General features: G+C 42.3%; 1 protein-coding gene across 7 annotated transcripts in view; it reads left to right on the top strand.

Annotated features, from left to right (window-relative positions):
* Positions 1–4,945: 4,945 nt before the first annotated feature.
* The window catches only part of SIPA1L2 (signal induced proliferation associated 1 like 2), a 270,170-nt gene continuing 256,191 nt past the window's right edge, over positions 4,946–18,924 (top strand). For all 7 annotated transcript variants that reach the window (XM_044002459.1, XM_044002462.1, XM_044002465.1 and 4 more), the window contains exon 1: positions 4,946–5,011. The gene's annotated coding sequence lies outside the window, so the exon portion shown is untranslated. The remainder of the gene's footprint in view (positions 5,012–18,924) is intronic.

Here is an 18,924-nt window from a genome sequence, read left to right on the forward strand (position 1 = left end):
GAAGGAGAAGGAGAAGGAGAAGGAGAAGGAGAAGGAGAAGGAGAAGGAGAAGGAGAAGGAGAAGGAGAAGAAGAAAACCTTTCTTCAATGTCCCAATCTTCTGCAGTTGTTCTCTGTTGAACTTCTGTCCCACTTATTGGGCAGTTAGTCAGTCCATGACTCCTGGCACTGTTGTTACTCATCTCCTTATATCTCTGTCATCTTTCTCCAGTGAGGCTGTGGCTTTCTCTAGAGCAGGGAGGACCTCTCTCATATTTCTTTGTGTCACTAGTGCCTCTTGTTTTGTTTTACATACAGTAGCTAGCTAGTTTATGTGTGTTTGTTAATGGCGGATATTCATTTGGCTTAAAAGGAGATCTTTTTTTTTTTCTTTTGGCAGGTGGTGGTGGTGTTGGTGGGAGAGGAAATAGGGAGCACAGTTTTTAGGAATCGAAACATGAACTTAGTTTTGGCAGCAGTTTGGAGTCAATTATTGTACATAGTTATTATGTGCTTACAAGAAAAAACACAACCACAGAATTTTGGGCTGGAAGAGATCAGAGGATGTTGAACTGGAAGGGACCTTAGAGATCATTGAATCCAACTTCTCATTTGGCAGGTGAGAAAATTGAGACCCAGAGAGATGAGGAAACTTAATTCTAGTGTCTCCTCTCTGTTGATTATCTCTAATTTATCCTGCATTTATCCCATTTGTACATAGATGTTTTCATGTTGTCTAATGGGGGGCATTAGGCTATAAGTCCTTAAGGATTGGGGACTGCCTTTGTCTTTCTTTGCATCCCCAGCACTTCTCATAATGTGGTGCATGGTGTAGGCATTAATAAATGTTTATTGACCAACTCTTTGTTCAGGGTCCTCTAAGAAGCCAGCGGCAGAGATTGGGTTAAGAACCCAGCTCACTTGATTTCCAGGCCAGTGCAGGTTTTTTGTCTGTCCCATAAGAATCCATCAATGTGGAAGAGAAAGGCTGTAGCAATATTTGTGGATCCCTGGGTAAATACAGTGAATAGCTTAGATCAGCCATATTTAAATTTTGTACCCAAATTTGCATTGGTTATTTGTATCTCTCTATACCTTTGGAAAAGAAATGGATACTTACTAGCTGTGTGACTCTGGGCAAGTCACTTAACCCTCATTGCCCTCCTCCCAATTTTTTTAAACAAGAAAAGAAATGGATATGTGATGTAGAATTCACTTACATTAAGTCATAGTTCTTATACATTTCCATTTATTTTTGAATCCCCAAACAAAATAGTTCACATTTCAATGCCCTTTTCTAGTTAGAAAGCACTTTATATACATTATCTTATTGGGTAGATCAAGCTGGCACATGATTGGGGTACATGATTGGAAAGAGAATGGATACCTTGACTTTCATCTCTGAGGATCACGACTGTAATTCATAAGTGAAACAAGACCGATCATTGTTGTGAGAGGCAGGAGGTTAGAATCAGGGGGCAGGAATCCAGAGACTTTTGGCTGGAGGGAAGGTCAGTGAGAGAGGACAAAGAAAAGACATGACAGGTAATTCTAGCTTTTAGGTGGATATCATTTTACACTTCATAGTTGACTGCTTTCTTTTAAACCTCAGAACAATTTACAGCCATTGTTAAAAAAAAAAAAGGAAAGTTTTTCAATGTGATATTCCAAGGCCAAAATGATGGATTAATAGGACACCTGAAAAGTGAGTGCCATGGGTCCATGGTTTCAGCCCTTCTCTCTAACAGCTTTGGGGAGCCTACCCTGCTCTAGATGGAAAGAAACAAGATGGTTGTTAGGACTTCAATAGGTCTTTGAAGGAAACCCAGACAATGAAGGGCAAGAAAAATAACATTATTAGGTTTATTCTGTGGTAAAGGATGTTTAAAACCCTTTAAAAAGTTTATCCTGCTAATCTTCAAAAGATCTTGAAGAAGGGGGGGACAAGTAAAGCCTTGGAAGGGGGAAATAAAAAATTTGACTGACCTTTACATAAGGCAGTTTACAGATATAATCTCAATGGATCCTTATGACAAGCCAAAGAAATAGGACAAGAATTGTTATTATTTATTAGTATTAGTTAACTAATTAATATTAGTAATATTTTAACGTTTATTAACTGTGAGCTCTTAGAGAACAGGGAATTTTTTTTACTTTTTTTTTTTTTTTTGGTGGGGCAATGAGTGACTTGCCCAGGGTCACACAGGTAATAAGTGTCAAGTGTCTGAAGCTGGATTTGAGCTCAGGTCCTCCTGAATCCAGGGCTGGTGCTTTTTTTTTTACTTTAACAAAATGTATTGTTAGTGGCACTGTGTGAGGCACTTAATAACTATTTATTGACTTACTGACTGACTCAAAAGTTATCTTTTGCTAGGGATACAAATGTAAAAATGAGCCAGTTCCTACCCTCAAGGAGCTTACATTATCCCCATTTTATAGACGATTCAGCTGAGACAAAATTTAATTCACTTGACTAAGATCATGCAAGTAAATCAGACAGTCAGGGGCCGGAACCCCTATCTTCTAATTTCAAATACAATGCCCTTTCCTCAGTGTGACTATGGTTATAGGTTAATAGCTCCAGAGTTAGGACTTTTAAAACTTGCACAGATCTATTCTGAGCTTTTTATTGCAAGCATTTGTAATGACTCCAGGTTTAGGGGTGGGGCTTTTATGCTTAGGGTATATTGACTTTTGTTTAAAGCATAGTGAATTGGGTGGAAGGTAGGTCAGATTTTATAATCCCTATTCTAAAGATGGAAAAACAAATGAGGTATAAAAGGTCTGTAGTTACCATTCTAGAATACATAGATCTACTGCAAGAGAATATATGATTAAGATTGGAGATGGGGAGGGGGAACCCTGTAAATCAGGGAGGAATTTCATCTGTTTACTTTAGACATTGCTGGGCTTATGGGGGTCCATGATGAGAGTGTAGAAGGCAGTGAGTCCGGGTTACCTTTCATGAAAGGTTTAATCGGTCTTTTTTGTTCATAAGTAAAGAGGCATGGAAACCAAGAAAGAACCGTCATCCTCTTGTTAGCAAACAAAGCAGATAGAGTCCATCTGTCCATTTCACTGCTTCCAGGAAGGACTACTCCTAAATTATAGATCATAAGGTGACATATGGTGTTCAAAGGAATATTAGAAATCAACGCCGCCATTTTTCAGATGAAGAAACTGAGGCTCAGAAAGGTTAACTTATTTACCTCAGGTTACAACCAGCTCTCCTGGTTCCCAGACTTCAGATGTGTCCAGTGCAGCACAAGAGAAATGAGATCCTAACCTCTTAGTCAAGGATTCTTCTGAGATCAGACGAATGTCTAACTTTTCAGTAACTGATGCTCATACTAACCATTTCATATTGTCAATCAATTCTTCACACTTAACCCAATTTTCCTCTACGTAATTTAAAGTCATTTCCTCTTGTTCCATCCTCTACTGAGATAATAATGGCCATCAATGGCATTCCTGTACACTCTATTAAGCAAGAGAAAGAAAGATAGGAAGAAAGGAAGAAGGCTGTATTTGAAAGCAAGCCTCTCTATGTACTAAAATTCAACCAAGGACAGATTGTTGCAGGATTCCTACCGCCCAACTTCGCTGAGGCTGTGAAGGAACCCTTGGAGAGTAAGCTGTATTTGTTTGCATATAACGTTCGCTTGCCCCTAAACTGATCTGGAACTGGGTTGAATCTCAGTTCTTCCTGGACTCACGGTGGACTCTGGGTCACTCGGGGCCAAGCGCTTTGTGGATGCTTTGGCTGGTGCTGGGGGGTTTAATTTTTTTGTTTGTTTTGCTTTTGGATAAAGCCGCTAACAGGCAGTTTCCGCAAGGACTCGCATACAAAGCGACAGATGGGCAAACGGTTCCAAAGAACTCACAGCAGGTTTCGCTGTGAGTTTTAGGGGGTTGTTCCAGAGAGGCTGCAAAGTCAAAGCAAGGGGCGTTAGGAAAGGACCTGGGAACAGAAGCTGCATGCATGAAGGCATAGCAAAGGAATTAGCAAAGTCCGGTTAACATACCCCGCTGACTGATTCTACTAGTGCTTGGTAACCCAAATTCAAGACACTGGGTGATAACATGGGGGGGGGGGGGAGGGGATTGGGGTGTGGGTGTGGGTGCCACCTTGGGCTCTGATTTGTGAAACATTGGCTCCTCCGGAGTCCAGATGGATAACGGTAGGTAACAAACACCTGGACGTGTTGACCCAACAGCTCTTTCCTGGCTCTTACTCATCCAAGTCCCTTCTCGAAGCACCGCCCTCCTCACCTCGGTCCCCAGGTTGCTTTGTTTTTAGAGCCCCCTGGGGGTGTGGGAAGCTTCAAGTCTCGGTCTCCCGGGAACGTTCCATCCACGCCGCAGCTCCCCACAACTGTGAGTCGGAAAACAGAGACTTCTCCGGGAGGCGAGCGGTGGTGGTGCGTAATAGGGACACCTCCCAATCCGGAGTCGAAGGGTTGTGTTGGGGGCCAAAGGGGGGAGGGTTGGGGAAGGAAGGAAGCTGGGGCCAATAAGAGAGGGAGCATTGAATTGGGAGGAAGGCTTTCAGCGGGAGGCGGAGGGAGGTGTTGAAGGGAGGGAGCCCGAGTCTCTGCATTGCAAGCAGGGGGTGGAGGAGGAGGAGCAGCGGCAGCTGTAAGAGGCGGAGAAGGAGGAGGAGTTGTGTGCGCGCACCCTCCCCTCTCCTCGCCTTCCCCTCCCCGTCCGTCCGACAGCTGAGGAGAACCTAGACGCTGACTGCAATCGCGGCACTGGCTCCCCCGACCCTAGCGAGAGCGAGGGAGCAATTGCAACTCTGAGAGGCGCGGGAGGAGAGCGGGGCTCGCTGCAGCGCTGCCTCCAGTCGGGTCCTGTCCCGCGGACCTCCTCCCCCCGCCGCAGGGTCCGGCGGGGAGGGGGAGTGTGTGTGCTGGGGAGAGCCGGGGCTGGAGCCCGAGCCGGAGCCTCAGAGGACATGGGGAACCCGGGAGAAAGGCGGCGGGAGCGGCAGCGGCAGCAGCAGCTTTATTTCGCTCCCAGGCTGTAGCAGGTATGGAAGGAGTGCGTCTGTAAACCTCTACTCTTGCGTTTGGGGAGCAAAGCATCCTTTTTTCGGGTGCGAATCTTTGCAGTGGTGCTGGAGAAGATGGGGGGAAGAGGAAAAATTCCGTGTTGTGATGTTGTAGAAGTGTTCGTGGGCTTTGGGGGGGAGAGAAGCGCATCTCGGGAATCTAGCCGGGGGTAGCCTTTCCTTAAGGGGCTTTGCATTGTAGAAGGGGTGAATAGGGGTTGCTGGATGAAGTGGGGTGGGTCTTTTTGAGTTGAAAATGGGGGTGTTGGGCTGTTAGTGGTGGAAAAGAACCCCGCGCCTGACGGTCCTGGGAAGCGAGGACGCAACTGTTCCTGGGGAGCAGGAGTGCAAATGCAAAGCTTGCTGTGAGTTGGTGTTGTGTCTGCCGGAGGGATGTCTGCGCGCAGACCCCCTGCGGGCGACAAGACAAGCTGCATTTGCAACTGCCCCCCGACCCCCCGCCCCCACCCCTAGCCCCCTCTTTTCACCGTGAAGTGGCAGCACCTTTGCCGTTCTTAAATGTTTTCTTGCAAATCTATAAAAAAGGAGAATCAGCAGTTTTAATTTTCCATAAAGTTCATGAGAGAAAGGTGGTCCTTTTGTGGGTGACATCTATTTGCCTTCACACGAAATCTTTGCCATCTTTAAAAAAAAAACTTGGCCGATTTCTTTTCACCTTTCTTGTCACTTGCGGGTTACTCGGTTACTTACTAAAGGTTTGTTTCCTTTGGAAGAAGTCTGTACTGGGCGAGAGCGGGAGGGCACTTTGTATCTAACAGGGATCCCAGCCCCCTCTGCTTCGCTCGGGAGTAGAAGAATATAAGGCTCCTCCGTAGTCAGTGCGCACTTTCCTCCCTCCTGTGTTCTCACCCTTCCCGTGCCACGCCACTCCCTCCTGGCGCCTTTGATCTTGTTCACGTCTTAATTAAATTTTAAAAGGTAGGTAGGATCTTAATCCTTGTATCTTGGAGAATATTGCCATTGTACATTCATTCATTTACAAAATTCATAGTCTATCCAAAGAGAATCAACTTCATTTCCTTGTGACTATGATCTGTAGGCTTCCCGGGTGAAGATTATTGGCCATCATCCCTCTTGGGCTGAGATTTGTCAACAGTAACCTGGCTCTGTTAATATTGTCTAAAATGACTACCCCAGATATGAATATTTTAAACGCCAAATGGGCCGGTGAATACTTACCAGGGAAATATCATTTTGGTGAAACTGAACTTTGAACATTACCTTTTAATTTACTGTTAGTTTTTGGTAGGGAAGACTTGTAAAAATTAGTAGCTGGTATTGGTTTGCTTAGAAAGTTTGACAACATTTGTCCGATTTTTGCCTCTTTGCTCTTTTGTTTGCAATTTTCATTTCTTAACATTAACACTAGATGGCTTTCTTATATCAGACATTTGCCGAATGTGGTTTCAGAGTTGTCTGTGACTGCTGCCTAGTGTTCATTTCCCAATTCTTCTAATTTGTAGGGAAGGAATCATGAGAAGACTGTTGCTTGATGTGACATATTTAGACTGTCTAGGCCAATGTCTTTGAGAGGTCAAAGTGTGGTCTCAGGCACCCTTAACATCCTTTAAAATGAACTTGGGCACCATATTTAGTAAGATGTTTAATGTAGTTTAGGATTTTTAGTTTTTCTATTTAGGGAGATTCTATTTGGGAGATAGTAGTAATAAATAATATTTTTTTCTGGCAGAAAAAAAGCAGTTTGAGTTGACTGCTTGATGTGGCTATTGGAAAGGATTAGAAAGGTGGACTCTGTTGGGTAGCTTTGTTTGTTCATGGGAAACTGCAGTCCTTGAGTTTTGCATATAAATAGCTTATACTGTTCTCAGAGAGTCTATGATCTGGAAGAGATTTTGGAATGATAAATGTTAGGGTTGGAGGTATTTTGCTTTTAGGCTCTCAGAGTGATACTTTGACTTTTATTTTGAAAATTGACACCCCACCCCCACCCTCATTTTTGAATTATACAATGAATCATAAATGAGCATTTAGGCAGATAGTCCTGTCATTGCTATTTTGAAATACTAGTTGCCTAAAGCAAAACCCCAGCTATTCTGAATTTTCTTTAGCTTTGTTGTGCCTAAGAGGTAGATTTAGCAGGTACTGGGATGCATAGATGTCACATCAAGACATATTTACTTGTTGGACAGAAGGCCAGTTTAACAAATAGTCTTTTGATTTTGCTCAGGGATTATGTGTATAGAGATGCTTTCAGGAACTGAAACAAAACTGCGTAGCATCTGTGTGAAGTAGGGAGTAGAGCAGGCCTCAATTTTTATCAGTTCCCACAAACCACCTATAGATGGAGTGAACCTAACTTGGATAAGAAATGAATGCAAGCATTAAAGGAGGTAATCACCAACTTATAAGTGTCACAGATAAGACTTAATAGCATCAGAGAACTAGAGCTGGAAAGGCTGGCTAGTTTGGTCTTCTCAGTTTTCAGATGAAGAAACCAAGGCCTAAAGAGATTAAATGACCAAGGTCATGAGATATCAGAGGTAGGATTTGAACCTAGGTCCTGACGTAGGTGGTATAGTGGATAGAGTGCTGGGCCTGAAGTCAGGAAGGCTCATCTTCTTGAGCTCAAATCTGGCCAAAGACACTTAGTAGCTGTGTGACCCTGGGCAGGTCATTTAACCCTGCTTGCCTCATGTGTAAAATGAACTGAAGAAAAAAATATAGCAAACCACTCCAGTACCTCTGCCAGGAAAACCCCAAATGGGGTCATGAAGAGTGGGACTCAACTGAACAACAACCACCTGCCTACACAGCCAGTATGCTGTCATCTGTACCATCCTGTTTCTGAAGGACTGGAAGCAATGCCCATGAATTAAGAAGAAAGGCTATATATCTCCCTTCTACTTGTGACACCAGGGTCTATGAATGGGACTTTGCACAGGAGGTAGGTTAGTTAAATTATAGTGAATGGAGCACTTTAAAGATTTAAGAGTCAGGGGCAGCTAGGTGGCGCAGTGGATAGAGCACCGGCCCTGAAGTCAGGAGTACCTGAGTTCAAATCCGGCCTCAGACACTTAAAACTTACTAGCTGTGTGACCCTGGGCAAGTCACTTAACCCCAATTGCCTCACTAAAACAAAACAAAAAAAACAACAACAAAGATTTAAGAGTCAGTAAGACCTGGGTTCTGGTCCCACCTCAGTCTCTTATTAGTGGTGTGATGCTGGGAAAATTACTTTATTTTTCTGTGCTTCAGTTTCTTCATTTGCAAAAAGAATGAGTTATACTCAATGTCTAAGGTCCTTTTTAAAGAATCTAATTTTCAATTTGCAGCTTTAAGTTTATAGTCTGTATAATCAAGTTAGTCAGGAAGCATTTTTAAGTGCCTATTGTGTGCTAGGCACTGTACTAATAGATGAAAGAAAGGCAGAAGACAGCCCCTGCCCTCAAGGAGTTTACAGTCTGATGGGGGAGACTACAAGCAAACCTCCCTGTACAAACAAGCTCTCTACAGGATAAGGAGGAAATAACTAGCTGAGGTTAAGAGGTTTTGCGAAAGGCTGCCAGAAGAAGGAAAGATTTTAACAGGGGCTGGTCCAGATTATGACTAAGCTCATAGTGGTCACTGCAGTGATTATCCCAGTCCTCGAAAGTAGTTATGAAATTTAGGCTTTTGTCACAGTGGGTTTTCACTTTAACAAGAGGAGGCTTAGCTCAACAAACATTTATTAAGCATCTTCATGGAAGGTGCTGAAAGGGAGGGTCTAACGGAAACCATCTCAGTGGCAGGAGCATGGAGAAAGGGGGAAGGAACAGGGAACTCCTAGGGAAAGATATGGTCTGAGGAGTGGACCCTGGGTTCCTTGGGTCTTCAGGAAGCAGGGCTGGGTGTTGTCAGAAATCTAGTTGTCTTTTCACACCTGAAACAGCTTCCTGGGGCCTCAAGATCTGGGTTTTTTGAGGGGAGGAGGATGAAAGAAGGGAGTGGAGTTCTAGCTCAGGGCTCTTGAGATTGGTTTCCCATCGATGACGTCACAGGCATGGAGATGCTAGGTGGTGGCCTGGGAAGCTTCAGTTGAACTGAAGTGGGAAAGTAGAAGGGTTTAGAACTTTCCAGAAAATGTCAGGTCACTTGGAACAAAGGTCATACCTTTGACCAGAGCAAGATTGTGAGGTCCCTTGGCTGTGTAGCTCTCTTGGAAATTTCCAAGAACCTCAAAATGGTCAATGGGAACTGTTTGGGAGGGCTGCTTCTTACTGAATCAGAGTTTTGTCAACACCTGTCCTCCTTGAGCTCATCTCACCTGAGCCTCAGGGTAAGGGAAGTGAAGCCAGTGACTCACTTAAGGAAATCTGCCTGTTCATGAAAGTGGAGGAGATACCAGTGAGCCACACTGGAAGAGGGACCGGCACTGTTTGGTAATCAGAACTGGCTTAAAAGGCCTCTGGTTGGTCTGCTAAGCAAGACTTGTTTAAAGTGGGTTGTCTTTGTTACATGTTTTGGGGAAACATGGTGAGTATAAATGTATACAAGCTCCCTCCAGATTCTCGAATGACGGGCATTGTGTTCAGGAACTTTACTTCCTTGAATGCCAAGAGATGATTCAGGACTTTGGACTTGGATCAATTTTTCTCTTCTCTCTTCTCTCTTCTTTCTTCCCTTCCCTTCTCTTTTTCATTTCTCTATTTCTCTCTCTCTTTTTCTCACTCTTTCTTTCTTCCATTGAATATTTGTATTAGAAGAGAACTTAGGACCCTATGTTGACGTTTTCTAGTTATTTGGAATCCAGATAAAAAAGAAGTACAGAACTGATGACCTTGTAACATAAGACTTTATAAAAAGAATCTAAATCCTCATTGGAGATAATAGTGTGAAAGAATGGGAAGATGATCACTGGTCTTGGTAATGTTACAATACATGTAAAGTACTTTGCAAAACTCAGAGTGCCATATAAATATTAGCTATAAGGAGGAGGAGGAGGAGGAGGAGGAGGAGGAGGTCTGAGTTCTGGTCCTAGTGCTCTTGGGCAAGTCATTGCTTCCCAGTACCTCAATAGCTCATAGATCAAGGGCCAAAAGAAACCACAGCAGCCACCTAATTCAACCCATCATTTTATGGTGAAGACCAAGGAAGCTGATTGACTTGGCCAAGGTCACATCCCATGAAGGCATAATTTGAATCCAAGTCCTGACTAGAGCCAGCTATCTTTGCACTCTACCATTGTGGGATTAAGCTACACTCCCCTTAAGTTGTCTCTTCTAGCTCTCCTTGAGCTTGTGAAATGCAAAGTAAATATATTGAAGCCATGGGAAAGAAAATAATAATTTCTAACCTCTAGTGCTTCACACTATCTTCAAGAACTATGTGAGGTTCTTATGATCACCTTCTCATAAGAGGCAGCTAGGGGGTGTAATGATTGGAATGACGCCACCTACTGGAGACTTGCTGTGGAGAGCTCCACCATGAGGAAAATGCCTCAGAGGCATTGTGGCTTTTCCTTGGCATCAGGAAATGACATTTGCTCATGGGTGCTGTCTATCAAGTCTACCAGCCAATCAACTGGAGGAGCCTCCTATGGTCTGGGAGGAGACAGGAAGGAAGAAAGGGAGCCTGGGCAGAGAGCGCTGGCCTTTTTTTGGCTTCCGGACTTGATGGTGGTGGCGGCAGAGGACTTCACAGGAAATTTGAGGAAAGATAGGAATGCCAGGCTGTTAGAATTCTGTTCTCAATCTTTTTCTTTCTATTTTCCAATAAACCCTTAAAAACCTAAACTCGTTTTATCAGTGATTTTTAGTCAGTTTCCTCCAAACTGGGGGAACACATTAGAATCCACATTTAGAATCTTAAATTACACAGGGGGGAGGGGTACAGTGCATAGAACACCTGAAGTTGATTCAGGAAAATCTGAGTTCAGATCTAGCCTTAGAGATACTACCTAGCTTTGTGGACTTGGAGAAGTCATTTAACCACTGTCTGCCTCAGTTTCCTCTGTTGCAAAATGAAGAGAGTAACTGCACCTAAGTCTGTCCCCCCAATTGTTGTGAGGATAAAATGAGAGGATATGAAGTGCTTGGGAAGCCTTAAGCTCTGTGGAAATGTTAGTTTAAAAATATCTCATTTTTTGGCAGCGAGGTAACACAGTAGATAAAGCACTGGCCCTGGATTCAGGAGGACCTGAGTTCAAATGTGGCCTCAGACACTTGACACTTACTAGCTGTGTGACCCTGGGCAAGTCACTTAACCCTCATTGCCCTGGAGGAAAAAAAAAATTATCCTAATTTTACAGATGAGGAAATTGAAGGCCACAAAATTTAAGTGATTTGCCTAGTGTCACCCACCTATTGTCTGAAGTGGGGTTTGAGCACCAGAATACCTGGCTCTATTTAGCCCTTGATGCCACAGGGCTAGGCCATTCTGGTTGGCTCACGAGGTTACTCTCATTCTGCCCCCTCCTACTTATAGAGTTGGCTTTAGATTGTTACTTTGGTTTGGTAATTCCTGAGAATTACAGCCATTGTTTTTTCCTCCTTCTCCTATTTCTTCCTCACACATTGTGGTTTTCATTTAAAATAAGATTCAGCCAGGACCTCATTTTAAGGAGGGATAACAAGGCAGTATAAATGAAATGCCAGAAGTTGAGAGAAATTCATCTGATCCCTTTCCTAACTTGATTTATGGACTTGTGATCACACACACACACACAAAAAAGGCTGAAGTCTGAGGGAACCAAATGTGACCCACTTCTGGAATTCCTCCGTGGTGGATCGACTGAATATGAGATTTCACATTAAGCTCCACTAAATCCCTAGATAAGTTGTTTCCATAGACTGCCATCCGTACGGAAGCCTGGTGGTGGAAGAGAAGACAGACTGAGGCTGTCAGTTGAATGTAGCTGAATATAGGCTTTGTTTAAATATTTATGGCATTCTAAAATGGAGTCGTGAAATTAATATATACAATGCCTGGCAAGAATGCAATGCAATATTGCTTAAACAGGTCTGCTCTTTTGCTTTATGTTATAAAGTTAAAATTGCATTGAAAGAATAAAGATTCGAGGTTCTTTGTGTTTTTTTTTTCCTGACCCTTGAGTGGCGGCTCCATACAACTTCTATTATCTTTGGTTATTTCAATAACCTCTTAATTGGTCTCTATGCCTCAAGTATCTCTCCAACTCCGTGATTTCCTAGAGGGCCTCTAGGATAAAAGATAAACTCTTCTGATTAGGTTTTAATGCCCCTAAGACCCTTATCTCAGGCTTTCTTTCAGGCTTTGTTGGACATGCTTGCTCTCTCTCTCTCTCTCTCTCTCTCTCTCTCTCTCTCTCTCTCTCTCTCTCTCTCTCTCTCTCTCAGGGTCCAAACTGGCTCTTTCTGTTCAGGATACTGTACCTCCCATCTCTACCCCTTGTGGCTATTGGGATGGGTTCCTTCCTCACTGTTGCTTTATACAGTGGCTCTCTTCCTTTAAGAGACAGCTCAGAATCACCTTCTACATGAATGTGACTTTTGTGTATTTGTTTGCTTGTTGTCTCCCCCATCAGACTGTAAGCTCCTTGAGGAGGGACTATCTCATGCTTCTTTTGTATCCCCAGACCTTAGCACAGTGCCTAGCACGGAGTAGGCACTTAATAAATGTTGATTGACTGATTCTTCCCACAATTACTATGGCCAGATTTCCCAAACTACTTGTATTTAACTACTCTGTGGTTGGAACACCATGTCTGGTGTCCTAAGGAGTGTGCAGGTGACCTTAAGGACCTTTCCTCTCTACCCTTCTTCCCCTTTTAACTCTGGAGAAACTGATACCTGTTAAATAATTAGCCAGTTTTTAAACCTAGGGGCCGTATGCTTCTTTCTTTGCTGATTGAGGGAGTTTATATTAAATGAAAAATTAGGACTACCATCACCATTGCTTAGTCTCCAGTTATGAAAATTCCCAGCAGTCAGGCAGAGGTTTGTTGGTCTTCCTTAATCTGAAATTTATTTTAATTTTTTAACTTATCCCTGGCCTCGATGTTTGAGACACAATTCAGTTTACCAGCACTGTTGGGGTAAAGAATTGAGCAGAGTATATAAAAAATACTTTATTGCTTAAAAGGCAGTAGAAGTTGGGCAAAGGGCAGACTATTTTTTAGGAATGTTTCCCAGTCCTTGAAAAGGAAGTATAATCAGAGGTTTCAGTTCAGAGCTTTTGATTTGAGGTGCCTGTATGGGCCAATGGCCCTTCTCGATTTCTTTTTTTCTCTGCTACAGGTCAACTCTACTTTTTATTTTTCCTTTCTGGTATTGCTTTGATTCTTTCTGGCTCAGCTCTTGGGGTCCCTACTCCTTCCTCTCTTTTTAGATAGGAACTCAAATTCTCAATTAATAGTGTGACCAAGTCCTTCAACCAATTGAAACTGACTTCCTCTCACACCTAATTAAAACGCCTTTGATTTCTACAGGTTTAGGCCTTGTTAGTACCTTGTTCACACCTCTTGTTGACACAGGTATCAAGACTTGGGAAAGTTTACTGTTTTAAAATATTTTAGAAGGAAACATCATTAATACCTTGACAGTGTAATTCTATCATAAAATTTAAACTGTTCCATGCAAAAAAACAAAACAAAACAAAACACAGCTAATTTCTGAGGAAACATATAAAACAATACCTGTGACTGATTTCTTTCTTCCTACTCTCTTCCTTGTATTAGTGTGTTGGTATTTGTTTTGCGTATTGTTGGACCTAGTTGCTTTGGAAGAATTAGGAGCAGCTTAAGGTGAAGAGTATAGAAGGGGAAAACTATATCCATTCTGTTTCTGCCTTGTGGAGTTGTCAGGAGAACCTCCCCTCTGCACTCCTGTGGATTGATGAACCTGGAAGAAGAAAGTATTTACCTGACCTCACTGGACCCTGTAAAATTTTCCAGGTCTGACTTGATCCTGTTTAAGGAAGTCTGGATTTTTCAAGTTCAAATTCTGATTGGTTAATAGAATCTTTGAATGGGACTTCATTTTCTTTCATTTCCAGAAAGGTGCCCTTGGATGGAGTCTGTTCCTCCATTATTCTCAGCATGTCACTCTGCTGCCAGGAATAGGGATTGTGTATTGTGGGGTAGTAAGAGAAGCCAGAATTTATAATTGCTCTCTCTGAGAAAACAGCTCGGAGGTGAAACCTGTAGATTTTAGGACTGTTTTATTCAGGTGCTTTGTCTTCAGATGTACTTCATGGGGGTGGGGTTAAACGTTCAGCAAGGAGCTCTTAGTCTCATTATTCCATCCTCCTTCCTTTCCCTCCTCCCAAGTTTTCTTTTTATTACTGGGTATTAGAAGACTATTCAGTGTCCCTCAGATTGGATCCCTCTTCTCTGCTCCTCCCCAAATCAATGCAGCCCATGGTACTCTAATATAGTAATTGCACCTGTAGTAGTAAATGAAATGTGAATGGTTCAAATTAAGATGACACTTTGTGAGTTTTTTGCAGTCAAGAGGAAGGATTCAACTAAAAAAAAAAGGTATGCAGTAGAGTATCTTGAAATTAATGTTTTAAATAGTTAATTAAAGCAGAGTAACTTTTTCTAATATCTCTGTATTGACATAAGGTTGTGATCTCATTCTGGTCCTCCAGAAGCAAACACTTCACCTACCTTCCCTCTCCCACTTTCCCTCTTCTGGCTTTGTTTCATTTCTTTTCAGAAAGGCTCATGAATCAGCAGGTGTTCCATAGGAGCTGCCCTGCTGTCTTGAGTGCATTGCCAGGTGGTTTAATTAGGTAGCACATCACACTTGGGTCTCTGACCTAGGTGAACAAGCTTACTAATATATATGCCACTGGTCTGCTGGGAGGATCAGATGTGGGCTATATTATTATAAATCTACCACTGTTATTAGAAAAACCATTCCAGATGTGTGGGTTTGTAATATGTTTGTGTGTGAAGTACAACAGGCATTTCTTGTGAAGCTTGAGACTCACTAGTGGACCATACACTATTTTGTTGTTTTTCTTGATACAATTATCCCATTGAGACTTTCCTCATCACAGTTTCAATGTATCTCTGGTTGGCATAAGAAATTAAATGGAAATTTTGGGAGAGTTTTGTGGAAGCCACAAACAACAGGCAAAGGCCAGCAGAGGACACAGAAAAAAGTTTAGAAACTCAGAAATGCATAAGATATGTGTATAATTGCATAATATCAACATATTTTATCTTTTAAGACCATAATAATTCAGATTTCTTCTCTGGTATAAAGGAGGGCCAAAAAATTTTACATGGATTTTCTAGATCAAGGGGGCACTGCATCCCTAACCCCCCTCAGATGTGCAAGGGATAACTGTTGTTTCTTTTCAGCATTTGCATTTTTGTTATGAATTAGCCATTCATGCCATGTTTTTTCCCCACCACTATTGATTATTTCATATCTTTCCTTCATTATCTGAAAAGATACTTGTTCAGTCTTTTGGTATAGATCTTGCAAATGTATTGTGAGAAGGTTTTCCAAGTTAGTTGTTATCTGATCTTAAAATGGTGTTGAGGCCTCTGGCAAAGAAATCTTCAAACCATAAACCAGGGTGTTGGATAATTAGGTGCTATAGTTACATGTAAAACTAAGTATTAGATTTAAGTAAGTGGTAACATGTTACCAATGATGCTGAATGGTGTAAAAGACATCCAGGGTTATGGATGCCTGGAATTGAGGATGGTCCTGCCTTCAGCAAAAGAAAATCCATGTGGCCACTGTAATTTCAGCACTGCCTGGTGCATTCCCTTCCCTTCCCTCTCCACCTCTCTCCCAAGCCCCCAAATAATAGAAGAATCAGAGGAAGTGATGAACATGAATCTCACAGGATGAAAAGGTATGAAGAGGTTATGATTTGTAGTAGCAGAGGGAGTACTCAACACTAATGAGATAGTGAGGAGAAAGAATAGGACCTAGTCACATCTCACCCCATACACAACTTGTGTGACCTTCTGCAAGTCACTTAACTCCCTGGGCCTCAGTTGCCTTATATGTGAATGACAGAGGTTGGATGAGATGATCGCTGATATATCTTCCATCTCTATATTTAGGATCCTATGATGTTAGAAAGAGCAGCATCTAGGTGATTCAGTGGATAGAACTCCAGGCCTGGAATCTGGAAGACCCGTCTTCCTGAGTTCAAATCTGGCCTCAGACATTTACTAGCTGTGTGAGCCTGGGAAAGTCACTTAACCCTGTTTGCTTCAGTTTCCTCATCTGGAAAATGAGCTGGAGAAGGAAATTGCAAACCCCTCTAGCATCTTTGCCAAGAAAACCCCAAATGGGGTCATGAAGAGTCAGACGCAGCTGAACAACATAGCAGCAATATCGTTAGAAATTTTGCATCCATATTAAGTAGCCTGAATGGGAGGGAGGGAGGAGGATAGAATCAGGAATTTGACTTGTTTTGAGTAGTAGACATGCATTTAGGGTCTCAGGTAACCTTGAAAAAAAATTTCTTGATCACTGTTCACTAGGCAATTCTCTTGAGTCACTGGTATATTGAAGGGAGTATTGATCCCTACCCCTTCAGCTCTTGCCTGCCCCCTCCTCCAGCAGTGACATCTGAATCTGGAGACCTTTTTTTCTGAGTTAGACTAAACTCTCTTAGAAAGAAAGATTCTGGGAACTCTAGCAGCCCTGGAGAGAGAAGGGAGTCTAGGACTAGTCTCTGGTATAGCAGAATGCTTCCATCCTAAGATAGACCTCCAGCAACCCGGGAGGAACTGGAGTCATAGCCTTGAACTTTCCAGCATGGGAAGTTCTCACCTAGAGAGGACTTAAGGAACAGTTTGCTGGCACAGTGGGATGAGGTATGTGAGACACCGCTGTGCTAGTGAACCCAAGGGGCAATCCAGGGATCTTTCAAGAGGGTGTGGTTTTGGTCCTTGTCTCAGCTTTCAGAGCCTGGCCCAATCTTTGGGTTTGGCTTTGTTGGGGGCAGTCTAGGCAAAAAATTCATAATGGCTAGCGCCTGTCAAGTCCTGACCTTGTGTTATAAATAAGATTCTGGTAAAGTAAATGTATCTGAGTCTTTTTCCAGAGCCTATGAACAATTAAATTTTGCCCAAGATAATTAAAAAAAACAAAAACCACCAAAACACCATAATATTTTGGCAGAAATTGTGTTGATCCCTTTTAAACTGAGGATTGTAAAGTACATTGAATACAGCTCTTTGTATCTACCTTTGTATATTTGAGGTGGCCTAATATTTGACATAAATATAAATTTGATTTATAAAAACTATTGACTTCTATTTCCTGAAGTCAATAACTGCTTCACTACTGCAGGCACATAATAGATGTTTAATACTACTAATAATAAAATAATAAAACCTAGTAACACTTTAAGCTTTGAAAACACTTTATAAAGTATTTCATTTTATTCTCACAACAACTCTACGAGGTAGATGCTACTATTATCTTCATTTTATAGATAAAGGTAACTGAGGCACAGAGAGGTTCAAGTGGCTTGCATAGGCCCACAGCTAGGAAGTGTCTTGAGCTTGGATTTCAACTCAGGTCTAATGCCACCTTTCAGGATTTGTGATTGTTCCTGCTATATGTTTAAAATTATGTAATAAGTCATGATTCTCTTTGTGTGTCGGTGTCTGTCTTTCTCTGTATGTGTGTATCTAATTTTTGTTGTTTTTGTAAGATGATCTTGGTGACTCTTTTAGAATCTGGTCAAGGACAAGAGAGATGGCGACAGATGGCTTTGCCTATTGTAATAATGATGATTTTATAGGAAATCCCTTATGAAGGTTATATTCCAAAAGTTTACTTGAAGACAGCCCTCTGAACACAGAGATAATGTTGTGCATTGTGGTTTGGTACAGAGATACCCTTCTATCATCTAAACTCAGTGTAGTGGAAAAACTTCATTTGCAACAAAAACCCTGGGAAAGAAAATGGTCAAGAACAGGAAGGTACCTGTGATTTCATTGCTGTAGCAAAATGGTGCTAGAGGGATTCCACTACCAAAGCAGGCTGTCATAGAAAGTGCCCTAGAGCTCTGCAAAGTTAAGTAGATTGCTCAGGGTCACACAGCAGGTCCGTGTCAGAGACCGAACTTGAATCCCGGTCGTCTTGGCTTTCAGACCATCTCTCTATCCACTATTCCATGCGGCCCCATAACTGTCACAGCACCAGTAATTAATGGAACACTAGTAAAATTGAATGGTCTTTTACATTTAGCCTTAAATGTTGGATGTTGTGGGAAAGCATGCTATTTATGTGTTGACTCTAAAGGGGACTTTCTTTACTTTTGAGGTCAAAGTGGATGGCACTTTTTTTTTACTTTCATTTATTGTTTACTTTTTCTTAAAATCTTAACGGTTTTCCTCTATCAATAGGGCTCCTTTTGTACTTTTGAGCCACAGTTGAGGACTTTAACAGATTTGATCCGTAAATGGAATGGAGATTTTCCCAATGTAATTAAATACAAGCGAAAGGGACAAATGAAAGAACCACAGAATCATAAAATGTCAAAGCTGGAAGTGACCTAAGATGTCATTTAATCCAACCCCCTTATCTTACAGAGAACCTTTTGAAGTTTCAGTTTCCTTAAGTGACTTCTTCAAAGCCTCGGGGCCAGAATGTGTCAAAATCAAGACCTGAACCCAGTTGTTCTGACCTCCAATTCAATTCAAAGTTTATTAAGTGCCTGCTATGTGCCAGGCATTGTGCTTAGCTCTGGGGATACAAGTTAGGCTGGGCACAATGCCTTGTGGTTTGGGGGAATATTCTCATTAGTAGGGATAGTTGGGTCCAGGTGTGGGGGAGGAGGACAGGGAGGATTGGGTGAAGCATCATCTTTCCTTGGCTTTGTTGTTGTGTATATTCTTTCAGACCTGTGCAGGTACTGGGTATTGGAGGGATGTCTAGGTCTCCCCTGCCCCTCCCCCACAGGTC

Source organism: Dromiciops gliroides, chromosome 4 (assembly GCF_019393635.1).
Source record: "Dromiciops gliroides isolate mDroGli1 chromosome 4, mDroGli1.pri, whole genome shotgun sequence".
In the NCBI taxonomy this organism is placed as follows: Eukaryota; Metazoa; Chordata; class Mammalia; order Microbiotheria; family Microbiotheriidae; genus Dromiciops; species Dromiciops gliroides.